Genomic DNA, 11,923 nt, shown 5'->3' with positions numbered 1-11,923 from the left:
AATGTTATACTCACCTAGAAGGTCAAACTTGTAAGAGTTCTCATTAATCCATTCCATCACTTGGAATGAACCATCTCCTCGCGGTAATAAATTTGACCTTCGTTGAGCTGGGAAATGTTCCTTCCTCATGTGAACCCAAACCTAATCTCCGGTTGAAACACAACTTGATTTCTACCTTTGTTTGCCTTATGCATGTAATTTTCAGTTTTTGCCTCGATATTGACCTTCACTTTTTTGTGTAGCTGCTTCACGTACTCAGCCTTCTACCTAGCATCTACATGACTAGTTGATCATTAGGCAAAGGAATTAAATCTAATGGAGTTAATGGATTAAAACCGTAAACAATCTCAAATGGTGAGTGTTTAGTGGCTGAATAAATTGATGTATTCTACGCGAATTTGATGTGGATAGAACACGATTCACCACCTCCGTTTGGCCATCGTTTGTGAGTGACAAGTTGTCGAAAATAGCAGCTTGGTTCCAAGCTTTCCCCATAATAACCTCCAAAAATAACTGAGGAATTTCGTGTCTCGGTCGGAAACAATTATCCTCGACATTCCATGCAATCTAACGACTTCTCTAAAGAACAAATAGGCAATATGAACAGCATCATTAGTTTTGGTACAAGCTATAAAATGAGACATTTTAGAAACTCTATCAACAACAACAAAAATTGAATCCTTTCCGGTTTTAGTCCTAGGGAAACCCAAGAAAAAATCCATGGAAATGTCGACCCATGGCTTCTCAGGTAGTAGTAAAGGCATGTATAAACCATGTGGCTTGATCTTTGATTCTGCTTTCTTGTATGCCACGCATCAAGCACAAACTCTCTCGACATCCCTTTTCATCCTTGGCCAAAAGAAATGCTATTGAAGCATTGCCAAGGTCTTGCCCAGGCCAAAATGACACATGAGGCCTCTACTATGTGCCTCGTTCACTAATAAATCCTGAATGAAACTTTGTGGGATACAAATCTTTCCTTTTCGAGAAAGGAAATCATCATACATTTAAAACTTATCAACAGCAACATTTTCACAAGAAGCATACAAATCTTTCAAAAGAGCAAATCCAAGCAATTTTGAATCTAAATAAGACAAGAGTGTATACCTCCTCGATAAAGTATCAGCAATGATATTGTTCTTACCTTTCTTGTACTTTATGACATATGGAAAAGATTCTAAAAATTCTACCCACTTAGCATGACACTAGTTTAGTTTGTTTTGGCCCTTGAGATGCTTCAACACCTCATGGTCAGAATGAATTACGAACTCCTTGGGCCACAAATAATGCTGCCAAGTCTCTAAGGCCAGAATTAGTGCATACATTTCCTTGCAGTAGGTCGGGTAGTTCAATGTGGCTCCATTTAATTTCTCATTAAAATAGGAAACGGGCCTCCCATCTTAAGTTAGAATAGCTCTAATCTCTACACCTGATGCATCACATTCAATTTAAGAAAAGTCAGGCAAAACAAGCAAAGGAGCATTAGTTAAATGGTCCTTAATAGAATTGAACGCTTTGTATTGTTCCTCGTTCCATTGAAAAGATGAAGTCTTCTTAATCACACTCATCAACAGTGCGGCCAAGGTGCTGAAGTTAGGAACGAAACGCCTATAAAAGCTTTCCATGCCATGTAAGCTTCTTAGTTGGCTTATGCTCGTCGGTCTAGGCCACTCTCGGATTGCCTTCACCTTTTCTTAGTCCACCTCGAGTCCATTTGAACTAATTACAAAACCTAAGAAGACAACTTTGTTAGTACAAAATGTACACTTCTTAAGGTTCACATGCAAGGTCTCTTTTCAAAGAACCTCCAAAACAGATTTCAAATGTAACACGTGTTCATCTAAAGACTTGCTATAAATTAAGATGCCATCAAAATATACAACACAAAACTTACCACTAAATGCTCTCAAAACATAATTCATAAGACGCATAAATGTACTAGGTGCGTTGGTTAAGCCAAATGGCATGACCAAACATTCATACAAACCGTATTTAGTTTTAAAAGCGATCTTCCACTTATCACCTTCATGCATTCGAATCTAGTGATATCGCTTTTAAAGTCGATTTTAGAAAATAATTGAGCACCACTCAACTCATCAAGCATGTCATCTAAACACAGTATTGGATGCCGATCCTTAATCGTTATCTTGTTCACCAATTAGCAGTCCACGCACATGCGCCAAGTTTTGTCTTTCTTTGGCACCAATGACACAGGTACGGCGCAAGGGCTAAGGCTTTCACGAATGTACCCCTTTTCCATAAGCTCATTTATTTTTCATTACAGCTCTTTGTTTTCTTCGGGGTTGCTATGAGACGTCAGGCAATTGGGAATGATGGCTCTGGGCATGAAGTCGATTTGGTGTTTGATCTCTCGAATGGGCGGTAACCCACCAGAGACTTCGTCCGGGAATACATCCTCAAAATCCTACAAAAGAAAAAACAACAGAAGAAGGGAGATTTTCAACCAAGTCGTTAGTGTTCAAAAAATTTTCCTTGTACATGAGCACAAGAATCGGTTGTTTCATCAAGTAGGACTTTTGAAACTCTCTCTCTTTTGCATAGACGTTTATTTTTTCTATCTCTTTTTCTTCTCACTTTCTTTTCACTTTCTTTGCTATTTTCTTTCATTTTCCCTCTTTTTTTTTCAACTTTCTTTTCTTTTTCATTCTCTTGATCAACAGAATTTTTCAATTTTAATTGGTCTTCATAAACTTGCTTCGGCGTCAATGGAGCCAAAGTTACATTTTTCCCCAAATGTTTGAAAGTGTAGCGATTTGTGTAGCCATTGTGGATGACCTTCTGATCAAATTGCCAAGGTCGTCCCAACAGAAAGTGTCTGGCATGGATGGCACAACATCACAAAGGACTTCATCGCTATACTTTCTGATTAAAAATGCAACCAAGACTTGTTTAGTCACCTTCAACTTGCCATCGTCCTTAAGCTATTGGAGCTTGTACGAATGTGGATGCTTAGTTGTTGGAAGGCCTAATTTTTCAACCATCAAAGTGCTGGCAACGTTGGTGCAACTCCCACCATCAATAATAACGCTACACACTTTGCCTTGTACGTGGCACCCTATGTGAAAATATTTTCATGTTGTTGCTCGTTCTCCATGCTTTGAAGGCTTAAAATCCTTTTGATGACAAGCATTTCGCCATCAACAGCATATCCGAGTTCCTCATCTTCGTTGGTGGTTGCGTCGAGTTCATTTTCATTTTCCTACTACGACTAAATTTCACCATTGGCTCAAACCACCATGTTGCTTCGATTTGGACATTGGCTGGCGATATGTCCTCTCCCAAGGCATTTAAAACATTTTATGTCTCTTGTTCGATTTGGAAAAGCTTCGGCCTTGCTTTGCTTAAGTCGCCAATAGGTTTGTTAGACTTTACAGGTACCACTTGATCTTTGGCATGACTAGTTGACTCTTTCTTGCTTGTACCTTATCCCTACTTTGAAATAGTAGAGGGATTAGTGTAGGATCAAATAGTACATTTTCTTTTCAATTGCTTCTCAACCTTTATGGCCATGTGCACCATGTCGACCACTTCGATGTAATGTTGGAGCTCTACTACGTTTGCTATATCGCAATTGATTCTAGCTAGGAATCGTACCATGGTCTCCTTTTGGTCTTCTTCTACATCAGCAAGGATTATTGCAATCACCATTTCTTTAAAATAGTCCTCCATGCTGCTATTGCCTTGAGTAAGGTTTTGGAGCTTTTGATATAGCTCTCGATGGTAATAGGAAGGAATGAACCACTTACACATAGCTACCTTCATTTCGACCGAAGTGGATATCAGTCGTTCTCCATTTCATCTCTAACTCGTTGTGAGTTGATCCCACCAGATATCAGGGCATAATCGGAAAACTTGATTGCTGCTAGCTTCACCTTCTTGCTCTTCGAGTAATTGTGCCACTCGAAGACCAGTTCTATTTTCTTTTCCCATTCAAGATATGCTTCCGGGTCGAATTTACCTTGGAATGATGGAATAGACAATTTGATATTCTTCAAGTCATCATCAACTCATTCTCATTCTCGAGGGCCTCGATTTCTTTGTCCGCATCGTCTATCACTTCAGTTCGACCCTTGGTCACTTTCCTAATCGCTTGGATTGTATAAGTCATCTTTATTGAGCCTTGGTCAGCCTCGCTCCCTTATTGGACTTTGGGGAGTTCTCCCACGCTAACCCTATTCTTCGACATTTTCCAAAAGCTCTTGGAAGGGCTCAAACTTTCTATCAAACATGCGCTCCATTTCATGCATGAGGGCTTAGAGTGTTAAATCGGGCACTCCTCCTCCTATTGCAATATTTCGAATAGGACGAAGACCACCACCCTCTGCCACATTTCATTTCAGGCTTCGAGACATGAAAATTTAAATCCTCACCACAAAACCTCACGTTCACTCACAAAAAAAAAGCAAAGATGACACTCCACTCGTGTTTGCACTCAAGATTGGCTTTTTCAATCACTCTAATGATCTCACAACTCTCGTGCCTTTTACCACTCGATTCTCCTCTCACAGTTCGTACAAGACTCGTTCATACATAGAAGTAAGCTTAGGGGTTAGCTTCAAAGAGTTGCAAAGGATAAAAAATTGGTGTAGGTGTTAGGTGGGCTGAAAGAAAAAATACGGGTTCTCAAGTGTGGTGAAATGGATGGTTTTGGACAGAAATGAAATTTGATGATCAGGAAAAAAAAACTTTTTTTTTAATAATTCTGATGTTTTTTTGTACTACTAATAAGTTGAATATATATATTCTTTCTTTTTTTGTACACGAATGTTTTTCAAAAAAAATTGAATTTTTTTTAAGAACTTACTTCGGGGCTGCTATGAACATCCGTACTCCTCGATTTTGCTAGCTCTAACACCAAATGATATGATCTCACCTCGTGAGTTGATTTCAAATCGTAGTGTTGCCCGATTGTAAAATAAAAAAGTTTCGTTCAATTTGGAGTTGAGTGAATTTGACTAAGTGTAGTCTAAAGCAAATATGGTTTTTAAGTGTTTTTGAATTTTCTAAGTCAATGTTTCGGTTAAACAAATAAAAATAAGATAACTTTTAAAGGAATAACTTTTAAAGGAATAATTTGGATGGATGGAAAAAGGCTTAAGGTCCAATAAAAAACCAATACTATAAGGAGTATTGTAACATCCCAAAATAAGGTCTAGTCATAACAGTGGTTTCGAGACCACAAATCTAACATTGACATATTTATTTTATGATTATTATGAGGTCTAGAATATGAAAACATGTATGTGCTAAAGTTTCATGAAGAAATTCTATGAGTAAGGTGTCCAATTGGAAAATAAGGACCAAATTGAATAAAGTGGAAAACTTGGATTCTAGAAGCAATTTGTATGAAATTGCTTTAGATTATTATTAGAAGTCCTTAAAGAGAATTTTCCCAATTTCTAAATTTTTGGACAAAAATGGGCATGTATGGATAAAATTTTAAAGAAAGGGCCTAAGGGCATTTTGGTCATTTGGCTAATTAATGAAATAAAATGGGAAAATAAGCCAAAAATCAGCTCATCTTCTCTGCCTTGGTGTCTAAATTTGAGAGCCACCATAGCTAGGGTTTGTTCACTTTTCAAGCTTAATAATAAGTGCTTTCTAGCCCTATTTTTTATGTTCTTCGTATTTTTGAAATCCCAGTAACTTACTATCTCCATGTCTACCCATATTTTGAGTTAGGGTTCATTTATGTAAAGTGACCGATGTGTAACATGTTTATTCTTTGATGATTTATGTAGGAATATAAAGTTGGATGTATGTTAAACATCTTTTTCTAGGTGCTTTTCATGAAAAACCCCTAAAAGGACCTTTTTAGAAAAGGTGTAAAATATGTGGTAGAAATGTGAAATAATGGAAAAATGTGGGCTACCATAAGTGGAAAGAACACTCGGCTAGGCTTGGGTAATGTAGAAAATTCATGCATTTCATTATACGAGCATAGGGACCAAATCATAAATAATGTGAAACGTTAGGGGAAAAACGGTCATTTTGTCCAGGGATGAAAGTTAGACTCGAAAAGAATAATGTGAGGTATTAATGATTCATTTTTATTGTTATAGACCCCGAGGAACAAATTCCAAAGGTCGATCGAGGAAAACGAAAGGTTTTGGAATGACCGAGACGCAAAACCAAAACGGATACCAGGTAAGTTCGAATAACTTTAAGTAAACTATTAATATGTCTAATTGCATATTTTATGAATGTATGATAATTGGTTATAATGATGGCATGAAAATCCGTAAAATGTGTTAATAATAATGATATGATAATAAATGTCCCGGATGAAGTTAAAAGGGAAATTCGATGGATAAACCATGGCTTACATGACTTGAAATCCTGCATGTGTTGCAGAAAAAGGATATAGCCCGGACAGGTAATCCGTTGATCTTAAATATAGAAAGGATCTAGCCTGGACGGGTGTTCCTTGAGTGATCGAATCTCCTGAAAAATATGTGTGCATTGTGGATTTAGCCCTGATGGGTAATCCGACTAGGGTCTGAATTTAGCCGAGACTGGTAATTCAGATCTGAGCGCATTATTGGTGTTTGTCGCTACAAGGGATTTAGCTTGGACTAGTAATCCCGACATCACCCTATGAGTTTACATTACGGGGGATTTAGCCTAGACTGGTAATCCCGTCGTAAGATGTGAGGTTCGCAGGAGTGCGTACTTGAGACGATCGCTCTTACGATTTGACAGTAAATGGATAACCCATCGAGATTTCTGAGAAACTCAACGGGATTAACATGAGATATGAAAATGAAAATGTTGGATGATGAGCTCATCTAAGACAAATTACATGGTGTATCATTATGGAACTAACTTGTTGGTTTGAGTGCATGTGATAGGGAAACTATTTCATGCTTGTTAGTTTTATTGCCTAATATGGATGCATGCTAATTAATCGGTAAGTTTACTTTCCAGTTATTCGGGCTTACTAAGCATGTAAATGCTTACCCCTCTCTTTTCCATGTCTTACAGAGCTCGTGGACTCCCGTAGATTGGGTGATAGTTGGGGAATCAACACACTATCATCTTGTCTTGCTTTGGTATATAAATACTTTTATTTTGTTCAATGGCATGTATAAGGCTTTTGTTATTTTTTTATATGTGTCATTTGATTAGCCAATATGAAGGCTTATAAAAGTATACATATTCACTTGTATATGGCCATGGGAATTGGTTCATTTTGATGTAGGTTATGACCTACAAATTTGTGTATGTTTATGTCTGAATGTTCTTATGATTATTAAATATGGTGTATTACAATTAGTCATATGTAACATGACCAAATCACATAGGGTGGTTGGGCCACAATTTGGCAATGAGTTAAAATAATGAGCCAAGCTTAATTGAGTTACAAGTTATAGAAATCCTTAATATAAAGGGGATAACTTAGCATGTATAAGAACTGATGAGATGAGGTTGACATGCAACGAGGTATATTAAGGTCATTTAAGAGTATAATTAGACCATGTCAAGTGTTATTGAAAACTATAAGTGGATAGCATATTAGAGGGTGACCAAAGCTTGGAAAATAGCCTAACAAGGTCCACACGGGTGGACACACGGGCATGTTTCTAGGCCATGTGTGACACACGAACCTCTCGATGGGTGTGTGAAATGGTCGTGTGTTCCCTGCACCTAAAAATATTAAGTCAAAATGCATGATAGTAAACATAGGGTAGAGACACAGCCGTGTGTCTCAACCATGTGGAGGGCACGGCCTGGCACACAGGCTTGTGTCTTGGCCGTGTGTCCCTAAATGCATGCTGACGTCATAAATAAAATGTCCAAGTTCTTGGACACGGGCGATCACACAGGCGTGTCTGGGCTGTGTAAAGGACATGGGCCAGGGACACAGGCATGTGCTTGGCCGTGTGAAAACCTCTGTAGGTTCGAAATAGAAAATAAATTCAATTAATCCCACACGGGTAGGGGACACGGTCGTGTCCTAAAGCACACGGGCGTGTCCATTGCCTCTACACGGCCGTGTGAAGCTTAAATTAGAAAATTTTTCAAGAACTTTCTTAGGTCATCGGTTTAGTCTCAGACCTTTCTCAATGTATGTTTTGGGCCCCGTAGGCCTATAATAGGGACACTAAATTGTTGTTTGATTGCGTTCAAATTGGAACGAAATTTTATAACACGTATTTCTCGAAAATGTTCAAATACATGTCTGGTAATGCCTCGTACTTGGTCTTGGTCTCGGGTACGGGTAAGGTGTGTTACAAGTATTGACCCGAATCTTATATTGGCTTTTAAGGTGGAAAGGTTGATAGTTAAAAAGGACCTTGACCCACTATCTATGAGGAGATAGGAACCAAAGGTATTGGGGTTGAACGCCACATTCAAAAAGTGATAAGTTTAGAAAGAAAACAAGTTGGATGCCACTAACAATGCTAGATAAGTCAGCTTGAGTTTTAGAAGAAAAATGAGAGTTTAATTAAACTCATAAAGATGTAAAAATTCATAAAAGTATCAAAAGTTTTCTTAACCAAAATAATGTTTTTTTACAATCTATTTATAGGCACTATTATGACTATTTGAATGCCTATTTGTGACCTTTCATCTTCAACAATTAACTAAGGTTATTACAAGCCTTAATTTTGTTTTTAACTCATGTAGGAAATCCAATGGTCATGTCTCTTCATTTGATCCTGGCGTAGATGAAAAGCCATGACTCTATCCATTAATAAAGACTTAATGTGTTCTTATTGTACTTAGTTGATATCCCTTCAACTCCCTTGTAACCGAATCATAAAGCTTGTGTAACTTCCTCTTTTAATGGCATCATAATGAAGGAAAAAGACTCCAAAAATTGATTAGACCTGAAGAGACACTCTTGGTCCATTTGAAAAGCCACCATAATGAGCTTTGAGTGCTTCAATATCCAACAAAAACGTTCCTTTTATGCACCAGCAATTAAGTGACCAAATGCACACTCTTTTATGCCAAAACTAAACAGCCATTTGAATATAACAGCATTTGATTCTCCTTGGCAAATGATAAACCCTATTGTAGCTTTAAAATATGTGTCCAGCCTTTTGAACTTTCCAACAACAAAAATTGAACACACAATTAATTTTATTCAAGAAAAATTAAACATAATATAACTTGTGCATTAAAAAGTTATAACCAAATTAAATAACTCTCTAATACAAACAAATAAGATGTTTAAATGCATAATTTAATTAAGATGTAAACTAAATGAACAAATGGGTTATTGAATGCATGACTTAATTTAATGATGCAAACTTAACTAACATGAAAGTTTCATAATGCATGACTTTATTAAATGCAGAACACATATTAATGATGTTCAAACTATGACATAATTAAAGACTTATATTAATGATGTTCAAACTATGACATAAATAAAAACACAAACTAAAATAACTAAAATGGATTGAAATCCTTATTTCCAGCAACAAAACATTGCTAAGTTAAAAACGAGCTGGAGTTGAGCTCAATGGGCTATGGATGAACAAGATGGGCTTGTAGAAGGTTGCAAGGCTTGCTTGGGTGACTTGTTCACATTCGTTCAATTGCGAATAGCAACATTCTCTCCCCATACTCGATCAGCTAAAGCTGAAATATCCTCTTTGAATCTCTTGGCTCGAGCTCGAGTTATCGGTCCTAAGGGTAGCTCCAATGGTTCCTTGTCAGCCCTTATAAGTCTCGGGGCTCGACCATATCATTCACTCGAGGATGTAAAACTGGAAAGTGAAACCGAGCCCATAATTGTAGTAGTGATAGGCAACCTCCGATTTTGGCTTTATTGGCTTTATTTGGTGGCGTCACCCCGCACATCTCCTAATACAATGTTGCCAACACAACAGACCCCCAACTTAATTCGCCAGCTGCTCTGAAATCAACAAGTTTCTGTAGCCACCTAAGATGTACGAGGTTTCGTGACAAGTCCGACATCAAATAACCTCCAATCATCTCAAAAATGTATGCCCGAGCATACCGTATTCTTTCTACTTCAGTCAAATCATTCCTCGGCTCTGGAAATGTGTCTCATAACTAGCCATCTCGATCCAACCTCCATAAATATTATCCGGAATCACACCCAAAAGATCGTAGCATATGGCTCCCCAATCAGTAGATTGAACGGACCCGATAAGTGCGGACCCATCCACCGGCAATCCTAACTGTAACTGGACGTCCTCGAAAGTGATAGTACACTCTTCGCATGGAAGATGAAATGTGTACGTCTTGAGTCTCCACCTCTCTATTAACGCGCTGATGAGTTTCGGGTCCAACTTGCACCCCCGTCCTTTAGTGGCCTCGTGCCAAAAACCCACTTCCCTCAAGTAATTTTCTATCATGGTGATGGAGGATCAGACATATTACAAATATAAATTGCAACACCCGATCTATAGACTGTTATAAAAAATTATAAAATACAAATTAATTAAAATTACATAAATGAAAAAAATTTAAATAATATTCAAAAATTACATAAATGGAAAAAAATTTAAATAATATTCAAAAATTAAAATTAACCCTTACCATTTTCATTTGTTCGACGGAGATATGTTTATGACGAAGACGAATTTATTCCCCGGTCATTGCTAACACGATCAAATATTTTTGAAATTATAAAAAAATAATACTAATTTAGAAAAAAATTAAAGTAAATAATTAATTAAAGAGAGCTTTGAGAAATTTAATGGGAAATTTGAGAGCTTTAGGGAGAAATTTGAGAGTTTTTTTACTAAAATTTTAAGAAATATTGTGTGAAATAATAGGATGGGGGTTTTATACTTTTTTTTTTACAGTTGGACCCCCCAACGGTCAAAAAAAATTAGCCATTGGGGGACAAAAACACGGAGCAAAACGTACCCCTGGGGAAGCGTTTTTACCATGTCAGCAAAGCACATCTACGTCAGTGTGTTTTGTGCTGACATGGCAAAAACGCTCCTCCAGGGGCGCGATTTGCTGAAAATTTTCCCTTAAAACGCTCCTACGTGGATACGTTTTGTCAAAATCGGCCCTTTCCGATAAATAATGTTGAAATTGCCCCATTTCCATAAATATACTTGGAAATATGCCTTTTTAAGTAAATTAGTCCTTTTTGATATAAACAAGAGTCTTAAAATGTGTCAAAAAAATAACTAATATTTAAGTTTGATATAAAATTTTCATGATGATGAAGCATTCAGACGTTTTAAAATGAAATAAAAATCAGAGAATTTGGTTACGGTAGTGTCATGTTATCTTCAAATTATGAGAGCCAAGAATTGCATATGCTAATTGGGTAATTTAATTAATATTCAACATTTCATAATTGAAGTAGTTAGGTAAAAGAATAGCAGCAGTGAGTAAAGTTGCGCTTCACATTTTTCTTGGCACAGGGAAAAAGACTCATCAATAAATAACCAACCCCTCATTGATGGGAAGTGTCCCTGTTCTGTTGCCCACTATCTTATTTCTAAATCCAATGACTTATCATTTTCACTTGAGAAAGGTGAAATAAAAGGGTTTCGACTCATCATAAATTTTGGTAACTCGTTGCTTTGAAACTACACGACACCCAATGTCGAACCGAATGACATCTTAAATCGTCCTCCCAAAACCACAAACAAAAATAGTGACACCGTTGTCCCACCTAGTACTAATTGAGATAATGTATGTAGAATTATGTTGAAGGTCTTGGTTCTTGTCTTTGAGAGGGGGGGGGGGGGTTTCGCCTTCGGCCAGCCAGAATAGAACAGAACTTAAGTTGGGCCTACTCTTGTATATCAAGTGTTTGCCCTGCCATCGAGGGCACCGCCCTCGTTTTTGGTTCCAACTGCACATGCATTTATGGTTCAGCCACTACTTTACTTTGCATGTCACGCAAATGAAATGGAACTCCTAGGCCTGGATCCATTTCCCTCACCATGCATGC

Source organism: Gossypium hirsutum, chromosome A02 (assembly GCF_007990345.1).
Source record: "Gossypium hirsutum isolate 1008001.06 chromosome A02, Gossypium_hirsutum_v2.1, whole genome shotgun sequence".
Classification (NCBI taxonomy): domain Eukaryota; kingdom Viridiplantae; phylum Streptophyta; class Magnoliopsida; order Malvales; family Malvaceae; genus Gossypium; species Gossypium hirsutum.
This window is presented reverse-complemented; position numbering follows the sequence as displayed.